Raw genomic sequence first — 21179 nt, forward strand, 5'->3', positions numbered from 1 at the left:
GCAGGGCTGCCTGCACAGGGTCATCCTCAGCAGAGGTCAGGGGGTTCCTTATTGGTCCCATGGTGTAAGGGCCAGCACTCGGGACTTTGAATCCTGCAATCTGAGCTGAAATCTCATTGGGCTCTGTGAACAATTCCTTCGCCACAAACCCTGCTGGGACTTCCAAGGCTCTACTTTGCTTTCTCAAATGCCATGAAAGCCTGTCTTTTGCCCGCTAGCTGTTGTGACTTGAGCACAAGAGGGGACGTTTGATTCAGAAGCCTGGCCATGCCTGGAGTCCTGTAGGTAGGGATGCGAGCTGCATTTCCTCTGAGTCCTGAAGCTGGGCTGCAGCCTGGCCTAGGAGGCAGCCCTATTGGTTGACCTACTGGCCCAAAGTCACTTGGGCGGTGTTGGTGTTCCCCAGGAATGCTGAAGGGTCTAAGGGAGGGAGGCTTAATACTCCTCCCTATCAGTCAGGGTGGAAGAGGAGGGCTGCAAGAGTGGGCAGGTTGATGGCTGGGCATTCGGTTGGGGATGAGGTGGGAAACGCAAACTGGAAGAAATGGTTGCAGGCCTGTGAGGAATGGTTTGGCCGGTGTGTAAGTGGTCTTTGTCATTACCTACAAGGTTGTCATGCTCAAGACCCATCTGTGGGGAATTTCCTCAGCCATGTATTTCCCCCTGCTCCACGAGTGCTGCTGAGACCGAACACGATGGCCTTCCACTTCCTGTGGGGCAATAGGACGTCCCTACCTAGTCAGGAGAAGTGTGGCTTTTCTGCTGTATTAGAAGGGGGGTTGGGCCTGCTGGGCTTTGAAGCCTTGTACAGCTCTACTTTTTTGTGTTTCAATTTTCAGTGGTGGCTGAGCTGGAGGGCAGGTCAGTCCCAAGGGGAATGGTGGGGCAACCACAAAGAACCCAACTGACTTTTCCGATATGGCCGTATTTTTTTTACCCCACCCGGTGCAGCACTGGGTATGGGATGGCTGATGGTGGGGGAAGGGGGAGCCCCCCTCAGTGTTCTTCTACTCCCACCTTACACCCTACACAATTTTCAGTGGGTGGCTAGGTGGAAGGTGCTTGCAGGATGGATTCATCCACCACAGTGGCCACCCTCACAGCAGCAGCGGCCATAGGAGCAAGGCTCCCCAACTTTGGCTCAGTCTGAACAGAGGTCAATGTACCACTGGGTGAGACAGGCCAATTTTAGGGAGCTTCCTCTGATGGTGACCAACTGTCCATAGAACTTACTGACAGGAGCTTTCAAGTATTTGCAAATATGCATGGCCGGCATGTGCAGAGCAAAGGCGGCCCAGGGCACTGTGTCAGGCTCTGGCACCACTTGAGACAATGGACCATCTTCAGCCACCAGGTGACCCAGGATCTAAGGCAGGAATAGGGTGAGGAAGAAAGTCAAGCTGAGCAAGGCAGGCAAAAATTCATCTCGCCTTTGTGGGTGCTTGCAATGATGCCCTTTTTGTGTGCCAGGGCTGACAAAAACATCCAGACAGAGAAGCAGTAGGCCAAAAAAGCAGTTGGGGTATTCTATCTGCTATCCAAGATCAATAAACCTGGAAATCCTGGATGCCCCATCATTTCAGGCAATGGCACCCTGACAGAAGGATTGTCTGGCTGTGTAGACTACCTCCTCAGGCCCTATGCTACCAGCACTCCCAGCTATCTTTGAGACGCCACTGACTTCCTGAGGAAACTACAATCCATTGGTGATCTTCCAGAAAACACCATCCTGGCCACTATGGAGGTAGAAGCCCTCTTCACCAAAGTTCCACACAAAGATGGACTACAAGGGAAATAAAAACAACCCAGGAAACTACAGTCCAGTTAGTTTAACTTCTGTGCCAGGGAAGATAATGGAGCAGGTAATTAAAGAAATCATCTGCAAACACTTGGAAGGTGGTAAGGTGATAGGGAATAGCCAGCATGGATTTGTAAAGAACAAATCATGTCAAACTAATCTGATAGCGTTCTTTGATATGGCTCCTAGCTCCTACTGGCCTGTCCCTGCTGTTGTAGGAGCAGCAGTAATTTCTATGCTATGTATAACCTGTATGCTCAATAGGTGTGTTATACTTCCCTCCCTCCTGCTTTTGTCTCCTCTCCCTCTCTGAATACCTGTGAAGTGGTTTTCCCTCTCCCCCTCCTGGAATGCTTGTGGGTTGAATGGGCTGGTTGACTAGCTAGAAGAGCAGAAGAGCTCCCAGGTAGACAAGATGACTGGGACACTAATTAGGCAGCATTCACACACCCAGAGCATGGACACTGCCCAAAGTGGAGCGTGACCAACCAGATGCAGCCAAGTCATCTCTAGTCGCAGGCCATTAGGTGCAGGTCCTTAAAAGGGGAAGGGGCAATGTGCTCAGGAGTCACTCACAAGCTTGTACCTCCAGTGAATGCCCTTTGCCCGGACCGCCTGGCCAGTGGTTCTCTGCGTTGTATTTCATTGTGCCTCCGAAAGACTTACCTTCCTCGCGCCGTCCATAGCTGCACTGTGGGACACTTACCTTGCAGAATCCAGACATCTCCAGTGCTGTGCCTGTCCTGGGAGCATGAGTATGCAAGTGTGAGTGTGACACCCCCGCTTCTTCTTTTGAACTTAGCTATCAGTATAATAAATGTGCTGCTTTCTGCCAAACTCTGGTGGGTCATTAGTCCTCCCTACACTTACTAGCTGGCCCAATTTTGGGTAACAGCTGCGATAAGCTCAACCCCTGCAGGACAGAGGGTGGTGAAATGAGCTGGGAAAAAGCCTTAGCATCAGCAGGTGAAAGCTAGAGGACCTTGGCCAGTCACCTTTTGAAGCCTTGTGGCTTGGTCTCCTCTGCCCTTGGAGGTTGGCCTATGGCGGCGGGCTCTTCCTGTTGGCTTCCTTTGTGTGACTTGCCAAAGGAGGGAATGAGGCAGGAATGGGGAAAAAGAGGAAAGTCTAGCTGAGGAAGGCAGGGCAGAAGCTAAGCCCATTTGTTCTGCAAAGCCTGAAAAGCCTGGGGAGGTGCGGTTGGCTGCTGGGAGGTAGAATCCTGTGCCTACCTCTTGGCTTCCCAGGAATGGCTACTTGCATCCCAGGAGAAGAAGGATGGTTCTGGGTGAAAGGAAAACAAGCAAAGCTCTGGGAGGAAATTTGGGTGTGAGATGCAGGCTCTGCGCTGGGGGAGCGGGTTCGGGTGCAGGAGGGGTGGCGCTTACCCCGGGCACTGCAGCTCCCAAAGTGACTGGTACACACAACCCTGGGGAGCAGGTCCTAGGTGGGCCATGCCAGGGGGTCTCTGTGTGCCGCTGCCTGCAGGCGCTGCCCCCAGAGCTCCCGTTGGCTGCAGTTCCTGGCCAATGGGGGCTGCGGAGTTGGTACTTGGGGCAGGGGCAATGAATGGAGACACTCCCCCCGCCCCAGGGGATGCCGGGACATGCTGGCCATTTCTGGGAGTGACACGGAGGAACAGAGGCAGAGTGGGCAGGGAGCCACCTTAGTGCTGCTGGCACATCTCTGCACACCCATTAGGGGAGGGGGGCAGAGGTCGTCCATGTGCTGCCTGGGGTAGGGGCAGTGCACAGAGCTGCCTCCCCTCCCGGGTCTATTACAGGAGGGGAGGGAGGTCTTTTGGCCTGCAAGGTGCAGCAGGTCGGACTAGATGATCACATTGGTCCTTTCTGACCTTAAAGGCTCCAAGTCTAAAAGGGAGAGGGAAGTAAAGGAAGTTTTTAAAAAAAGTAAACCAAACATTGTAATACCAGGATAACTCCACCTGCTCATTGTATAGTCCCACCCCTTTCTTCCTCCATTGTGTGTTGAATGACCTGCAGAACATTGATTCTCTCATTCCATTGATAAACTGATACAATGTGACTGAAAGTAAATTAGTTCCCACCAGAGGAAACATCACATCACTGCATTGGCTGGGAATTGAACCCAGGTCAACTGCTTAGAAGGCAGCTATGCTCACCACTATACCACCAATGCATCTGATGAAAGCACCACTTATGCTTGCCCAATGAGGCTAGACAAGCATTGAGGAGATTTTTAGCCTGTTAAAATGAACTGGATTCTCATCACTAAAAAAAACACCTCCATCTTCACTTGGGTTTGAACCATCAGCATTTCAATTAGCCATCAAAGTTGTTAATCACAGGGTATGTCTACGCTATGGGATTATTCTGATTTTACAGAAACCAGTTTTTGGAAACAGATTGTATAAAGTCGACTGCATGCGGACACACTAAGCACATTAGTTGGGCGGTGTGCGTCCATATACCGAGGCTACTGTCAATTTCCGGAGTGTTGCACTGTAGATAGCTATCCCATAGCTATCCCATAGTTTCTGCAGTCTCTCCCACCCATTGGAATTCTGGGTTGAGGTCCCAATGCCTGATGGGGCAAAAACAGTGTAGTGGGTGATTCTGGGTAAATGTCGTCACTCAGTCCTTCCTCCGTGAAAGCAATGGCAGACAATCATTTCGCTCCCTTTTCCCTAGTTTGCCTGGGCAGACGCCATAGCACGGCAACCATGGAGCCCATTCAGCCTTTTTTCACCGTCACCATATGACTACTGGATGATGCTGACAGACGCGGTACTGCAGCACTACACAACAGCATCCCCTTGCCTTTTCAAGTTAGCAAAGATGGTTACCAGCCATAACGTCCCGTCTGCTGCTTTGCAAGTTGACAATGACAGTTACCAGTTATACTGTACCGTCTGCTGCTGTCATGGGTTCTCCTGGCCGGCCTCGGTGAGGCTGGCCAGGGGCGCATGGACAAAAATGGGAATGACTCCCCAGGTCATTCCCTTCTTTGAGTTTTGTCTAAAGGGAGAGTCAGTCCTGTCTAGACTATCAGGCAAGCCTGCTAAAGAACCAGAGAGGCAAACGGCCGCTCGGGGTCAGAGCCCCAGACATCCCGCAGAAATGATGAGCTGCATGCCATTCCAGGGGGTGCCCCTGCAACAACCCCACCCTTTGCTTCCCTCCTCCCCCACCCCTCCTGGGCTACCGTGGCAGTGTCCCCTTGTTTGTGTGATGAAGTAATAAAGAATGCATTAATTTGAAACAACACTGACTTTATTGCCTCTGCAAGCAGAGCTCAAAGGAGGCCAATACTGCTGAATTGCGGCCACACTAACCCTAATCCAACATGGCAAGTACCGATTTCAGCAATACTCCCCTAGTCGGGGAGGAGTACAGATATCGGTATTAAGAGCCCTTTATATCGATATAAAGGGCTTCATTGTGTGGACGGGTGCAGGGTTAATGTGATTTAATGCTGCTAAATTAGATATAAACTTGTAGTGTTGACCAGGCCAGAGAGAGCAGCAGGTTTTCCCTACTGTTTCCCACTCTTATTTTCTTGACTAGTTCTCCTCTGCACCAAGTTGCTCTTTCTCTTTGTGAGTCTGGCAAGCTCAGTTGGCAGAGCATCAGACTTTTAATCTGAAGGTCCAGGGGTCAAGTCCCTGGTCAAGTGATAAACTATTCCCCAAGATCTTAAACTGTCTCTCTGGAGTCTTCTTTAACATTATTTTTTCTCTTTTCTCAGAAGGGCCTTTTTGTGTGTGGGTTTGAAGGGGCAACTTCCTGACAGCCCCTCTGTCCTTGCAACCTGGAGGAATAAAGGCCACTGGGCATATAGCATGTTCCTTCCCTGCACACACACACACACAAACACACAGAATATCCCTAGGAATTAGAATCACCTGCTGCTTTCCCCTTTCCTGCTGGATCCCCAAACAAGGATGCTCTTCAGCTTAAACCCATGTCCCCTCTTTTCCCAGTGCCCCTCAATCCCAACCCTCAGTCCCTCCTATGCACACTGCTCCTCACTCCCAACCAGAGCCTGCTCCTCTTCACCCTTCTCCTCTGTCCCTAACCACAGCCCCCTCCTATTCCCAATGCCCCTCAATCCCAACCCACAGGCCCCTCCTCCTCATGCTGCTCCTCAATCCCAACTCATAGGCCCCTCCTATTCCCGGTGCCCCTCAATCCCAACCCACAGCTCCCTGCTTCCCTCCAGCAGCAGGTGCTTCAGACTCCCTCAGGAAGATTTTCTTGCAAGGTTTCGTGTATGAGTCTGCATGTGGATTTTACAGTATGTTGGAAATATGTTGGATTGCTTGCTGAAATGATCACTTTTGCCTGGTGTTGGATTCCCAGCCTCCTTGTTATTGGGGCAGGACAAATAAAGCATTGTTATCCTTGTTGTGTAAATTGAGGGCAGCACAACTGTGCTCGGCAGACCTCGACTGAGGGACTCACCCTTAATTCAATAGCACTTACTAGGCAGGGAACAGGGGTTCGAAAGCCAAATGGGCCCGCGCCTGGGTCCTAATACTAAAATTTAGGTGTTAGATCAGTGTTAGGACAGGGTGGCTGTGGAGGAATGAGTGAGTCCCTAGACAACATAGTGAGTATAGTGCCTTCTTATTTTCCCCCCTTTCCACCCAGTATGGCAGGTGAAACCATTTAACCTTTTTATTACTGACCTTGGCACAAAAAGCGGGAATGTGCTAATAAAGTCTGCGGATGACACAAAGCTGGGGGGTATTGCTAACACGGAGAAGAACCGGGATATCATACAGGAAGATCTGGATGACCTTGTAAACTGGAGTAATAGTAATAGGATGAAATTTAATAGTGAAAAGTGCAAGGTCATGCACTTAGGAATTAATAATAAGAAGTTTAGATATACATTGGGACGCATCAGTTGGAAGCAACAGAGGAGAAGAAGGACCTTGGGGTATTGGTTGATCACAGGATGACTATGAGCAGCCAATGTGATATGGCCGTTAAAAAAGCTAATGCGGTTTTAGGATGCATCAGGCGAGGTATTTCCAGCAAAGATAAGGAGGTGTTAGTACCGTTATATAAGGCACTGGTGAGACCCCACCTGGAATACAGTGTGCAGTTCTGGTCTCCCATATTTAAGAAGGATGAATTCAAACTGGAACAGGTTCAGAGACGGGCTACTAGGATGATCCGAAGAATGGAAAACCTGTCATATGAAAGGAGACTCAAAGAGCTTGGCTTGTTTAGCCTAGCCAAAAGAAGGCTGAGGGGGGATATGTTTACTCTTCATAAATATATCAGAGGGATTAATATTATGGAGGGAGAGGAATTATTTAAGCTTAGTACCAATGTAGATACAAGAACAAATGGGTATAAACTGGACACTAGGAAGTTTAGACTTGAAATTAGAAGAAGGTTTCTAACCATTAGAGGAGTGAAGTTCTGGAACAGCCTTCAAAGGGGAGTAGTGGGGGCAAAAGACATATCTGGCTTTAAGACTAAGCTTGATAAGTTTATGGAAGGGATGGTATGATGGGATAACCTAATTTTGGCAATTGATCTTTGATTATCAGCAGATAAGTGTGCCCGTTGGTAGGTGATGGGATGTTGGATGGAATGGGATCTGGGTTACTGTAGAAAATTCTTTTCTCAGTGCTGGCTGGTGAGTCTTGCCCACATGCTCAGGGTTTAGCTGATCGCCATATTTGGGGTCGGGAAGGAATTTTCCTCTGGGGCAGATTGGCAGAGGCCCTGGAGGTTTTTCGCCTTCCTCTGCAGCATGGGGCATGGGTCACTTGCTGGTGGATTCTCTGCAGCTTGAGGTCTTCAAACACAATTTGAAGACTTCAATAACTCAGACATAGGTTAGGGGTTTGTTATAGAAGTGGATGGGTAGGGTTCTGTGGCCTGCTTTGTGCCGGGGGTTGGACTAGATGATCACATTGGTCCCTTCTGACCCTAGAATCTATGAGTCTATGAGTCTATGAGTGAACTCTAGAGAGGCACCTCTGGGCTTGCACTGACTAAGGACAACAGCTGTGAGTGGGGTGCAGAGAGGGGATGGCTCATGTTAAAGGACTTTTGGTTGCTGGACTTATGAACCGTAGGGAGAAGGACACTGCCCAGCTTATTTGTGGGTGGGTCTTTTCCTCGTGGTTTATGTTTATGCATTGGGGCTGCTGACATGACTTCTGCTAACTCTGGGCTTACATTGCAATGCAGACATACCCTGAGAGGGCATCTATAACGTAATAAAAGCAGTGTGGCCCAGCTGGCCTGGATCATCTGAGTTGGACTCCTGGGGCTCAGGTTGTGAGGCTAAAAACTGCAGTGTAGACATTTAGGCTCAGACTGGAGCCCAGGTTAGGAGACCCTCACCCCTTGTGGGGTCTCGGAGGCTGGGCTCAAGCCCAAGTGTCTACACTGTAATTTTATAACCCTGTAGCAAAAGCCTCACAAGCCTGAATCAACTGACCCAGGGTTTGAGAATAGTGACTTGGGTGTGTTTATGACAGTGCAGACATAATACTACGCTATGTCCACGTTGCAATGAAACATCCAGGGCTGCCCAATGCCAGCTCAGGCTCCCGAGGCTTTGGCCGTGGGGTGGTAAATTTGCAGTGTAGATGTCTCAGCTCACGCTCAATACTGGGCTCTGGGCCCCCTCAAAGTTGGGAGGGAGTTTAGCAAGCAAAAAAGGTAAAACTGCAATGAAGTATTACCCTGGACTCAATGGCATTTCTCCATTGGTCTGCCTGCTTTGGGGCAGGGACAATAGCACATCCTGCTGCATTCGTTATTTCATAGGGTGGTTTAGGATTTTCATTCTCAGACACTGGGCACAAAGCAGGACTCAACCCTTGGCATAAACTAAATGAGCTGGCCACAGATTCTGGCAGCCACAATGAGCATTTGGTGTGAGAGCTCAGACCTGCCCCTGTCCCAGAGGGAGGGGATCATCCATGAGGGGACTGGACCACTGACCTACCAGCTCCTAACTCCCAAACGTTCAGTAACTCTGTTATCAGTGCCTGTGTGTGTAATTTAAACCATAAGAAAACCCACACTGGGCTAGACCAAAGGTCCTTCTGACAACAGCCAAGAGCAGGTACCCCAAAAGCCACTCAACAGGGCACCACTGGCAGTTATTATCCCTGCCTCAAAAGCAGACAGACCAATGGAGAACTGCCATGAGTCCAGGGTAATACTTCCCTGCGGTTTTACCATTTCCACTTGCTAAACTCCCTCCCAACCTTCTGGGCTCCTAGACCTATCCTAGTGTTATGTCTACACTATGATTAAAACACCCAGGTCACCTGTCTCAAAGCCCAGGTCAGCTGACTCAGGGTTATGGGACTTGGACTGCAAGACTATAAAATTACAGTGCAGACATATGGACTCGAAGCCAAGCTCTGAGACCCCACAAGGGGTGAGGGTTTCTGAACCCAGGCTTCAGTGTGAACACAAATATCTGCACCACAGTTTTTAGCCTCTCAGCTTTAGCTCCATGAGCCCAAGTCAGATGACCCAGGTCAGCCATGCTGGCATCTTTATCCCGGGAGAGATGGATTCTAAGGGCACGTTCCCATTGCAATGGAAGCCCAGGTGTGGCACGCTGTGCTTAAAGCAGCACCCTGCAAACCCCATATTCACCACTCTCATATAGTGATGATATGTTTTCAACAAAGTCTGCCTGGTGAGGGATCATTTTAAAAATCTTGAACTGTTCATCTGTTGAACCTTAATGTCTTCTTGCATTCTATGGGCTCACATTGGTTTGGGACGTTATGAAGTTTGCTCTGTGTGCATTACAGAAATATGTTATGAGGTTGGGAAATGCCCCCCACCAGCCTTTCAGGTGCAAAAATGGAGGAGCCAGACTCACTGCTGGCCCATTAAAGGTGGCTACAGAGACATCATGACTTGGCATCTCTCCCCCACAACTCAACAGCTGGAAATACACCTGGATGACAAAACTGATTCATAAATCAGAAGATAATAATATGTTCAAACCAAAGTCCCCAAATAGCTAGTATTGGTTTTTCAGCAGAAAATTTTCAGTTTGGGGAATTTTGTTATCCCAGTCAGACCTTGCCAAGACAAAATGTTTTGAGTTGCCTCCTTCAGAACAGCTTGGCCTAGACACTCTAGCTGTGGGTCACTGTCGTGGCCTTGCTGAGAACTGGGGTATTTTAATAATTTGGGGAGGTCCCAGGGTGTTTGGGGGAGATTATGAGGCTGTTACCTTTTGAGATAAAAACTAAAAACTAAGACATACAGGACTAGATAATTTTTTTTTTAGAAATCTGAGATTTAGATGCTTTATTTAAAGCAAGGGGGTTTCTGAGCAGGTTATTGTTTTCAGGAAGCAACATTGTTTGATCTGTCATTGTACCAAAGGGGGAGATAGTTGTCTATAAAGAAGGGGTGAAGACTAAATGCATCTGATGAGGATGGTATTCAATCCCATGCATGCAGAGCACAATGGATTAGCAGTCTATCACTGTAACCACTCAGCCACCTCATCTGAGCTGTCAGGAAAGGGACAGGAGGAGAAATCTAAGGCCAGCAGAGATAGGGACACTAAGGTGTTTTTAAATACTAAGCGGAAGCAGGGGCTGAATGAGCTCCCCTCTCAGACCTAGTGACCAGCTGTGGGAAAGGCTTCAGGAACAGACCATGTTTGCATAGACACACCTGCTCTGCCTAGGTATGCAGCATGATGGGGCCGCTTCCCCAAAATGACCGGTTTTGGCTGGTGGCGGGTTACAAATCACTTTAGCACTGAGTGGTATGAAATGTTATTATCCTTCCTGCATGAGTGAAGGGCAGCAGAACATACCTAGTCCATCCTGATGGAGGGGTAGGTGGGTGAGGAATAGATTTTATTGGACTGCATAGAAGTGATTGAGGACATCATCCTAAACCAGTTGTCCCCAAACATTTCACACTGTGCCCTCTTATCCATGGCTGTGGCCCCTCGGAAGCCACAGTTGAGAACCGGGGTTGGGAGTGGGGTGTTGCTTGCTGGGGAGAGAGGTGTGGACAGGGGTAAGGAGGTCGAGGCCGGGCTGGAAGTCAGGGGCCCAGGCTGAGGGTGGGGTTGGGGAAGAGCTGGGATAGAATGGGGTTGAGTGTTGTTCCCTCCATGGGGGCTGGCTCAGGCCCTGAGGTGCCTCCATGAAATTTCCTCTGTGTCCCCCTAGGAGTCATGCCCCACATTTTGGGGACCACTGAACCCTACTCGCTAATCAGGGGCTAGTGATGCCAAAGCCCAGGGAAAGGGAGAACAAGTGCAGGGGTCCCAGCACCGGAACCATGCCCCTCTCACTTCTGTCTGTGGCTCCTCCCCCTTCCGCACCTTCCACCCATGGCCCCGTCCACTATGTCACCTCTGTTCCACTCCTTCCCCCACTAGCCCCACCCTGTCACTCCTTTACCCCTGCCCCGCTGTGGCCCCGAGACCAGAGAAGCTCTGTGCCCCTGCTGCAGCCCCCGGGCCGTAGCACGGAGTGAGAGCTCCTCCAGCCCTGGGGCTGACATAGGGGAGACTTTTCCAGGGGGGCCTAATTTCTCCAGGGCCCCTAGTCATGGGCTCCACTGTCCCTGAGCCTCCATTATGAGCTGCCCAGGCTACCACTGCTCAGTGTGTGGCCAGTCTCCCTGTGTTCTCTGCTGTTTGTGCTGGGGAGCCTGGCCGGCCTTAGGGGTGGGGCCCCCGGCAGGGGGTCAAAAGGCACCGTGTGCCAGTGCAAAGGTGCTCACTGCTCTCCTCTGCCCCAGTGCTGCTCCGTAGCCCCATAGAGGGTTGGGAGGGAGCGAGGAGCAACACTATGTGCTCCATGTGTCCTGGTCACTTTCCCCACCTGGGCTGTGCTGTGAGGGGAGCATCAGAAGCTGCTGCTCTCTGCCCTCCCCTTATGCAGCCTGACTGAGGAAAGTGACCTGGATGCAGGGAGCTCGAATGATGTTGCTTCTCGCCCCCACAGCCCCTAGGGGTGCCCGTAGGAGCAGCGTTCCAGGGAGGAGCGGGTAGCAATGCCAGCTGCTCCATGCACACAGGTCACTGTCCTCAGGTGGGTGCAGGAGGGGGTGCAGGGGTTAGCGGTGAAGGGGATGCAGCAGAGGGGCAGTGGCTGGTAGCACAGGAAGGGAGTGTGGGACTTAAGGGCAAAGGGGACACAGTGTAGGGGTTAGGGCACAGGAGGGGGCAGGAGTTAGGGGTGAAGGAGGTGCAAGGGTTGGGAGTGCAGGAGCTAGCAGTAAATGGGGAGGGGGATTGTCTAGGGGCAATGGGGAAGTGCTAAAGTACAAGTTTTGCCCAGGGCACCATTTCCCCTAACGCTGATCCTTGATAACATTTCTTGCTGGGACGGGGAGGGGAGAGAGATGAGGCGTTTTCTCTCTGTTTCTTTCCTCTCCATTTTCTGCTCCTTCCTTCAATTCCAGAAACCTCCCTTGTGTTTCAGACTGTGCAGTGACGCCCTCCCCACCCCAGGCCTCTGGAGCCTTTGGAGCAGAAAGATCCCAGGAGCTGAGGAGGAATCCAGGGGTGAGTAGCTGGCAGGAAGGAGTCCTAGCAGCTCTTCTGGGAGTGCAGGGGAGAAATGACTCCCCCTTCTCTAGATTCTCCCCATGGGGCTCTGGGGAGCAGGGAGTGTTGTGTGATAAATTCCATCCAACATCCCCCTTTGATCCAAGCCGAGGTACATCTCAGCTCTGCACGATCCCTTTGGCAGCATCAAACAATGGATGTTTTCCACTGCCCAGGAGACCCCAGCCAGGGACTAAAGGCAGCCCCAGACGTTCCCTTTCTCCTTTCTGGGAAATCAAGTTTAAGTTTTACAAGCAGCTAAAGAAGCCTCAACCCCACATCTAAATTAATGTCACATTTCTCACTACCTGACAGAAACAAATGTCATTTTAATCCCACATGAGTCCACTTCAGTCATTCCTCAGCCCGATTCCTTCACCCTCCTGCCTTAGCTTAGGGCATTGCGCCACCCTGTGGGCATTTCATTTCCTGCCTCAGTTTCACACAGAGACACAATTTCCTTTGCACAGATCCATGAACAGGAAAACCTCCCTGTGTCTCCAGTCTGAGCCAGGGCATTCAATTCCATTGAACCTTTCTCTCCTGCAATGATGATGGTCAGACAGAGGGGTTGTAGCCACCTTCACCTCTGACAGTGAGATATTCGCTCTCCTCTTTCTTCAGACTGCTGTTGTTATTCTATAAAACATGAACCTTGGAATAAAAAGTTGAGTTTACTCCAGGGTGAGGAAAGAAAGGAGTCTGTTGGTGTAGATAATCAACTTCCCCAAGACGTGCCAGCTATGTCAGTGGGAGAAGCTACATCAGTGGGTGTGCAAGCTGTGGTGTTTACCACATTTAAGAAGTTTAATCAAACCCCATTTTTAAAATCACCTGCGGTCTTGGAATGGCAAAGGAGCTCAATGAAGCAGGGTCTGTCCTTCAAAGTCCTGGATATCACAATTCCATACTCCTGTTGTTGTGAGGGTATATATCAGGGGTAGACTGCTTGATTGCCGATCAAGTGATCCTTGGTTCAAACCCAAGTACCCTCTTATAACCTTCCTTCTTTCTTATTTTTTAAAAAGAAAAAAGAAAACATTTTCATTTCCATTCTCCATTATGTTCAGGAGCTCCACCATAGGGGGATGCTTGAAATGAATTTAAACACTCAACATTTCACTGTCCAAATGCATAAAAACCTAGCGAAGCTGTCCATCAGCTGAAATCAGTTCCAATCCTCTAAGTGTCTAGTTTATGTTTTCATCAATTAAACAAAGGGATCATATGAATGTGCATTTGCAGATCCCTCTTCTCCAGGGGCTCTTCTGTGCAGAAGAACAAGAACCACGTCCAGTTGGGGTTCAGGAGTCGGATGAGCAAAGGCAACTTGGTGCAGGCTAAAATCACCAGCACTTTGGCTCCTTCTCAGTCAGCCAGCAGCTGGGCCCCCAGGACAAGGCACGAGAAGAAGACAGTGGCTGTGAGCAGGAAAATAGCCACCAAGAAGCTGGCTAAAGCTGTCAAGATCCCCAGGAAGGTCGCCATGCCCATGTCTAGAATGTGGTTGTGGAGATTAATGGAAGGAGGAGGCACACGTCAGAGCCCTGGGGGGGGGCTCCCGTCAGGGCCCTAGTGGGGCTCTGGGTGATCGCTACTTCCCACCACCCAACACAGATGGAATGAGGTTGAGTAGTGTCCGCAAAAGAGAAATGAAACAGCTAATTATTCTGCCAGAAAGGTTTTTAATGACTTATGACTATAAAGCAACACAGACAGAAGAAGAAAAGCAGAATTAAAGACCAGCACTGAGTGAGGATTAATACAAATGGCAAGTTATGCTGGAGACAAGCACAAGTCCAAGTAATATTATGCATTAATTGCCTGTTCCTATAAGTGCACAGATAAAAGGTAAATAATATTGAGAATAGTCAGAAGCACATGCAACACTACTATTACTGATTGCCCAGCAACTTTACAGGTACTTTAACCACCCCCAACAAATACAATTCTATATGTAATGCTAATACACTGATTCACTATATTTTACTAACCTTAACCTACCTATAACCTTATATAACAATTGATAAACTTTAATTTACTTTTATGATAAACTTGATGATAACTTATACTGAAGACAGGCACAGCGACTTGTAAAGCTATTATGGTTTATAAACTACTAGCTTCACCAGTGAAGGCCATAAATCCACACCGTGTAGAGGTCAAGCTTAGGAGTTCATTACACATAGCACTGGTGGAGTGTCACCTTGCTTATTAGGCTTGGAGACACTGTCAATCAATTGGTTACAATAGAATATATAGATTTTCCATGGGCGGGGGAAAGTGACAGAGTAGGCAGTTCTACACCCAGGGATAGGTTTTGCAGCAAGACCAGATAGCACATTAGCCAATGGTTCACAGGTTATATAATGTCTCCACCCATGGTCTCAAGTTAGCAAGTTAACAGTTAATGAATACTTTGATAAAATGTTATTAGTATAAAATATACATGTTGAATTCTGATTTGGGGTCCATAGGAATGGAGCAACTCCTTTGATTGTCCACCAGGTACATTCCTAGGGGTTAAAGCAAAGAAATAGTGAAAGTATATGGCAATAAAGATTGTTTTCTGTGTGTCTAAAGACAAGGCATTGGTCCCTGGGAAGAGAGGTGGAAGGATGCCATATCTTATACGGACATGTGCCAATTTCTCATAAACTCAAGGTTGAATCTGTGGAAAGAACATCTCCCTACAGAAAAGACTAACACAGTAGAAACAGGGATTCTTTGTTCAATCTGCAACTCTGAATAAGACACAATTCTTTAGTTCTTAGCTCCAACACCTGGCAATTTGCTGACCAGGCCTATCTTAGCAAGCAAGGCTTTCTGTTTATCCCAGCTTTCTCTTAGCTGATCACTGTTTGCTAGGCCTCTGGTCCCTTGACCATGCTCTGGACTTTAGTTCTGGAAAAGAGCTGGCACAATCCATAGACCAGGTTGTTATATAAAATGCACATCGGTTTGAACCCTTCACATCCAGTAATGGCAAAGTTCTTGGTTCAGGCTTGTAGCAGTCATGGAATAAACTGCAGGTTGAAATCAAGTCTCTGAAGTCCATCCACAGCTGGGATGGGTCATTCAGTCCTTTGTACAGAGCTTCAGTTTGTGGCAAAGCCCCTCCAGAGGTATGAAGCAGGATTGAAGACAAGATGGAGACAAGGCATCAGCCTTTTATAGTCTCTTGCCATGTGGTCTTTGCTTTCTTTGTCCCAGGGACACTCTATCCAGCACCTGGCATAGAAAAACTTGAGTTCTGTCCATAGGCAGGTCCTGCAAACTTTCCTGAGTCACAAGGCGAATCTGCCTTCTCTCAATGGGTCGATTGTATAGCTGATGGTCCTTAATGGGCGATCAAGCAGGCTAGGCAGAAATGACACCAAATTATCTGGGGTGTTTCCCGGAAGCATAGCACAAGTTTGAAATAAGGACAGTATAGAGCCAATATTCATAACATCAACTACAAAACTGATACAGATCTAGCAATAGCACAATTATAATCAGCCAATCAGAACCTCTCCATAGACCCCTTAAACAACAACCTTTCTACCATATTGGCTGCAAATATAGAACAGTAGTTGCAACGGTGATCCATGCAGTTACAGATTATGTCAATAACGTCACAGGAGGTGACATGGCATCAGTGAGACAGATACTGGAATATGGCCTCCAGTTTTGGTGTCCTCATTTGAAAAAGATGTGAAATTGGAGCTGGGGCAGCAAAGAGCCACCAAATGTTCTGAGGGCTGGAGAAAAATGCCTTCTAGTGAGCTATTGAAAGAGCTCAACCTGTTTAGCTTATCAAAAGAAGATTGAAAGGTGACTTCATTGAAGCGTTGAAGTGCCTTAATGGAAAGAAAAGATTGGGTATGAAAGGGCTCTTTAATCTAGCAAAGAAAGGAATAACAAGACCCAATGCTGGAAGGTGAAAAGAGACAAATTCTTATTACAAATAAGGCACAAAAATTCAAGAGTGCAGATGTTTCACCACAGGAACAAGCTACCAAGGAAAGTGGTGGATTCACCATCTCTTGATGTCATTTAATGAAGACTAGATGCCTTTCTGGAATGTGTTTGCCCCAAAAGTATATAGTGTGTCAAAAGTAGATAGTGTGTGATATGCAGGGGGTCAGATTAGATGCTCTAATGGTCTTTTCTGGCCATAAAGTCGACTAATTTCTGAAAAATTGAGTGTAGCATTGGGAGCAGCATCTGATGTTTTCTTATCTAGCTGGCTTGCTTCCTAGAACGAATGCTCCTTGAGTGGGGTGATCCACAGGGAGTAGCTCAAACCTCCAAAGTGCCAGGTCTGGGGCAGGACATTAGCACAGCAAGAGAGGGGTGTGGCAGTGACATCACAAAGGCCTTTTGCAGGACCTCAGACTATTGGTCAAAGGTGGTGGGGAGGTGGTGACCTCACAGAGAGATGCTGACATCAGCCAGGCAGAACAGGGGCGAGGGGCCAGAGAAGCCTCAGAGGCCTCTGTGGCTTTGCTTCAGCAAGTCTCCTTCTCCAGGTCTCTCTTTGAGGACTGAGAGAGTATTCGGCTTCACTTATGTGAGCACCAGGAGGAACCTTTTTCAAGTTTTCTCCTGCCCTTTTAATGATCTTACTAGAAAACAGCCGTCCCTGTTTAGAAGGTAAGAGCCTCCTCGAGGGAAGGGGTGTCATGAAGGCATCACAGTTCGGATGCCGGTGCCCCCCCAATGTAAGGAAGTTCCTGCCACCCTGCTCTCTGTTCACAGTGGGGGAGAGAGCAGCATTCCACGGCAGTGATTTGCTCCTGGCTGCCAGAGCAGAGCAGCAGGCTCAGCTGTCAGAACTTCCCAGACCTATGAAAGGGGAGGGGCCCATGGCTTTGTAGCAGGAATGCAGGGCAGATGAGTTCACGGCAGGCATTGTGGGATACTGGAGGAGGCCAGTTATGGTGATATAATGAACAGCAGCGTCCACACTGACACTCTCTCACTTTAAGTTTGCTGCAAAAAGCTCTAGACCTCGCATCAAATTCGTTTTATTTTGTCACCTAAACAGGGCAGTTTTGTCGCCAGATGTGGCATTGCAGTGTGTACACCAGCCACAAGCTGCTGACCGAGGTAGTGTAGCGTGTTTTTCACATACCTGAGAAATATAATTCTGCTGAAACAACTTTGTAGTGCAGACCTGGCCAAAGATTCACTCAAACACAACTTGTAAGGAAAAAGTCACCTGCTCCTCTGCTTTGCAGAATCCAAACACAAGCAAAGCTTGTCAGGCCCTAGTGGCGATGGCAGGGAGTCAGGTGTGGGCAGACACTGTGTTTCAGCCACCCACAGGCACCATGGTTTAGCTGGCTAAGGTGTCTGTTTTGTAAACAGGAGATCCTGGGTTCAACTCCCAGTGGTGCCTTATTGACTGGTTGTTGGGGCACCTGCTATTGGCTACTGTCAGAAGACAAGGTTCCTCTCTTTGCCTGGGAGCAATATGACCCCCCGGATGGACTGACCAAACCCAGGATTCCTTCAGCCTGAAAGCAGAGGGGAGCCTTCACCCGCTCCCTCCCTAAATTTCCTGCCAAAGCACAAAAATCCACACTGAGCCCAACTCCTCTCTCGGTGGTGATTTCCTTTCTCCCACAAATCTGTCTTGAGGACACAGCCCTGGGAACAGGTGAACACAACCCCTGAGATTTCCCTTCGCAGCCTGCAAGGGGCAGTTCGCCCTATTAAACAGCTGGGGAATATCGTCTTTTTCTTTTCTCCTTTCAAAAGTAATTTCTTGTATTTCTAGTCTCTTTATATGACCCCTCGATTTGCCGCTTCCAATTCTCTGCTGTACACGCCAGCACTGGATCGAGTGAGGTGCCTGGAGCCATCCTGTACTGGGTACATGGGGGACTTGCAGGATCAGACCCTAAAATCGCTTTAGAGGGAAATTCTAACCCCACCCAACCCCGACCTGTTCCTGGGAGGTGTTGGTATGGACCCAGGCCGCTGAGCACCATGGAGTGAAGAGACCAATTTTATCAGTAAGTCAGACCCCCTGGCTGCCCACTGCCTGGATCACATCCCCCCAGGTGACGCGAGTCGCCCTCCAGAGCCATTGCTGGGCCCTGGGGGGCAGCCACACAAACCATGGGGATGGGCAGCTACCAGGAATCTCGGCAACGAATCTCCAGGCTGGAGGGTTTCCCCTAGTGCCTGATCCACCCTCAGGGTCCAGCCAGCCAGCAGCTTCCACCCAAGGCTAGTGCACTAACAGCAGCAGCGTGGCTGGGGGGCTCGGCCGGTGACTGGGGCCAGTCGCCTGAGCATGAACCCAGCCGACCCCAGGAGATGGACCCGGGTCACCAGCCCAACCCACCACGCAGCTGCTGCCGCTACCCATTAGTGCGCGAGCTCCCATGGACCACGCTGGGGAGATCCCTCAGCTGCAGGGTAGATGCCCCTGAGCGCCTGGCAGGGCACAGCTCCTGGCTGACCTGCCCTGCTGAGTTCTCTACTAGGCTGGGTGGATCCGGGGCCAAGGGTGCTGGGTGACAGGGGGGCATTGGCTCTGGGCTGGGACTGTCACTTCCCCCCCCTCCCTATCCAACAGGATCACAGCAAACGAAACCAGCTCAGCCTGCAGGGGAAGAGTTCAGTCCAGGGCCTGGTGCATTCTGGGAGCAGGGACGGTGCAGAGAAAGGGCAGATACAGGGCACCTCTGAACACTCCGCGCAGAACTGCCTGTCCTGACCCACAGCCCCTGTTATCCCAGCCCTGGGCTCCCCTCTCACTGCTCTGCCAGTGCCCCTCACTCCCGATCCACAGACCTCCCCCGCTGTATCTGTGACTTCTGCTACTGAACCACCAATGCGCTGACTCCTCTTGTGAGACATTTCTCTGCACAATACTGCTGCTATTCCAGTTACTGACTCCAGGAAACATTTTCCTTAGCCTGGTTCTGTGTGTCACTGGTTTCTATAGCAAAGATCAGTCCCTGGCCCTGTGGCCCAGACATCCTCATTCACATCAAGCTTCAAGTTGAGAATCATTTCCCATTCCGGCTCTGTGGGAGGGGAGACTTTAAAATGCGCTCTCTGTGCGACTGCGCATGGCTAAGCAAAGAGAACAAACCCCAAATCCCCCCTGTGCTTTGGGAGCCAGGTTTGCGGTGGGAATTCTGTAGTTCAGATGACTTCATGCCTGGGCATTGTGATTCTTTACCAGTTTCTCTGGCAGTGGGGCAGTTTTGTGCTCACAGCTGTGATGGCCGAGTGGTTAAGGCGTTGGAGTTGAAATCCAATAGGGTTCCCCTGCGCAGGTTCAAATCCTGCTCACAGCGAGGCCTGTGTTTTAGCTACTCTCTAACCCGGGCAATACCTCTCTACAACCCCCTGAGACACTCTCAATTCTCTCCCCACTCCAAGTAAATCCTGTTCTGCTCCTTTCATAGGGATTCCTGGGACACCACTTCTCAGCACCTGAAGCCTCTGGCACTCACCTAGTGCCCCATAGATCAGCCATAGCCCTGGTTCTGCTCCTCTCTCTAGCGTGCGAAAGGAGCCAAGTCAGCGACTCCATGGGTGCTACAGGACTGCAGAACCAACAGAGAGAAAATAAAAAAAAGGTGCCCAGCAGCCATCTCTGCCCCTGCACCTCCCACCTGCTAGCAGGCCTGGCTGATAAGCTCCTCCTCTTCTCCTTCAGCGCCTCCCGCTGGCCATTGATGGGGTGTGCTGGAGGAGTGAGGAGAGAAAGAAGTGGGGCAGGGTCGGGTAGGAAGAGATTTGATGGTTTGGGGGCAGGGCCTGTGGTGGAGCAGGCATTGAGCACTGCCCGGGAACTCTCAAAGTCAGCACCTCTGAGCGCAGAAGCCTTCCCTGAGTCTGAGCTGCCAGGATCCCTGCCGCAGAGCAAGTGCCACAAGTCTCAGCCTCTGTCCCACACATGGCTCTGGGCACCACCAGGAATCATTTGGCTCCTGGCACACAAGGCAACTTAAAAGCTGAGTCCCTGGACAGCAGCTCAAAACCTGGTTCCTCCCATTAAGAGCCTGATGCTCTACTGACTGAGCTAGCCAGGCTTGCTAGGAGCCTCCACCCCTCCTCTTCTTCTCCACGGCCACTGCCAAATCCTCCTTCTGTTCCTCTCTCCTGCACCTGAGGGTCACTAAATCTCCTCACCTAGACAGCCAGCCCGTCCACTGCACCCCAATCCCCCATGCCTGAGCCTCCCTGCTAAAGTCCTGCACCTCGCTCCATAGAATTAATTCTCACATGTCGCTGGGAACTCTACTTCTTGTGCCCAGAGAGTCTCGGCCCCACTCAGTAGAAGACCTGAGAAACACAGTGTCTGCCTTTTCTAAAGAAGTGTTTGGAGGGGCTTTTCTTACATGTCCTAATGGATAAGATGTCGGACTTCAAATCAGGAGATTGAAGGTTTAAGTCTCTTCATGGTTGTGTTGCTGCAGTTTTACCTTCGTGCTGAAAGTCCTACTCCCTTCAGGGCTGGAACCTCTTCTTGGCCGCTCAGGCCAATGCTCTGGCTTCAGCTAAGGTCCTGGGAAGGAGTTGGGGGTTGGGTGTCACGGAGGCTGGGGCATGAGCCGCAGGTGCTTCCAGTCAAGCCCTTGCCATTCCTGACTTGCCAAAGATAATGGGCGGCTGCCCGGGCTGGCGTGTAGAGCAGTTTCCCTCTTCCAAGTGTGCACCTGCCCCTGTGCTTGAGGGGGCTTGGTAAATAGCACCTTAGGAGCCTGGGTGTTTCTCTGCTTCTCGCCAGCTGGGGAAAAGCCTCTTGGGATAAAATCTTCTGCCCCACTGCAAAAGTGAGCACTGTGAGTGGGAACAG

The 21179-nt window shown here is 49.9% G+C and overlaps 3 non-coding genes across 3 annotated transcripts; 2 read left to right on the forward strand and 1 right to left on the reverse strand.

Moving 5' to 3' along the window:
- Positions 1 to 3886: 3886 nt before the first annotated feature.
- Positions 3887 to 3958, reverse strand: TRNAR-UCU (transfer RNA arginine (anticodon UCU)). The gene has a single exon. It is a non-coding gene; the product is annotated as a tRNA-Arg (tRNA).
- Positions 3959 to 17679: 13721 nt separating this feature from the next.
- TRNAT-UGU (transfer RNA threonine (anticodon UGU)) lies at positions 17680 to 17753 on the forward strand. The gene has a single exon. It is a non-coding gene; the product is annotated as a tRNA-Thr (tRNA).
- A 1836-nt stretch (positions 17754 to 19589) lies between these two features.
- On the forward strand, positions 19590 to 19671 carry TRNAS-UGA (transfer RNA serine (anticodon UGA)). Its single transcript has one exon. It is a non-coding gene; the product is annotated as a tRNA-Ser (tRNA).
- The last annotated feature ends 1508 nt before the right edge of the window (positions 19672 to 21179 follow it).

Source organism: Gopherus flavomarginatus (assembly GCF_025201925.1).
Source record: "Gopherus flavomarginatus isolate rGopFla2 chromosome 13 unlocalized genomic scaffold, rGopFla2.mat.asm SUPER_13_unloc_2, whole genome shotgun sequence".
In the NCBI taxonomy this organism is placed as follows: Eukaryota; Metazoa; Chordata; order Testudines; family Testudinidae; genus Gopherus; species Gopherus flavomarginatus.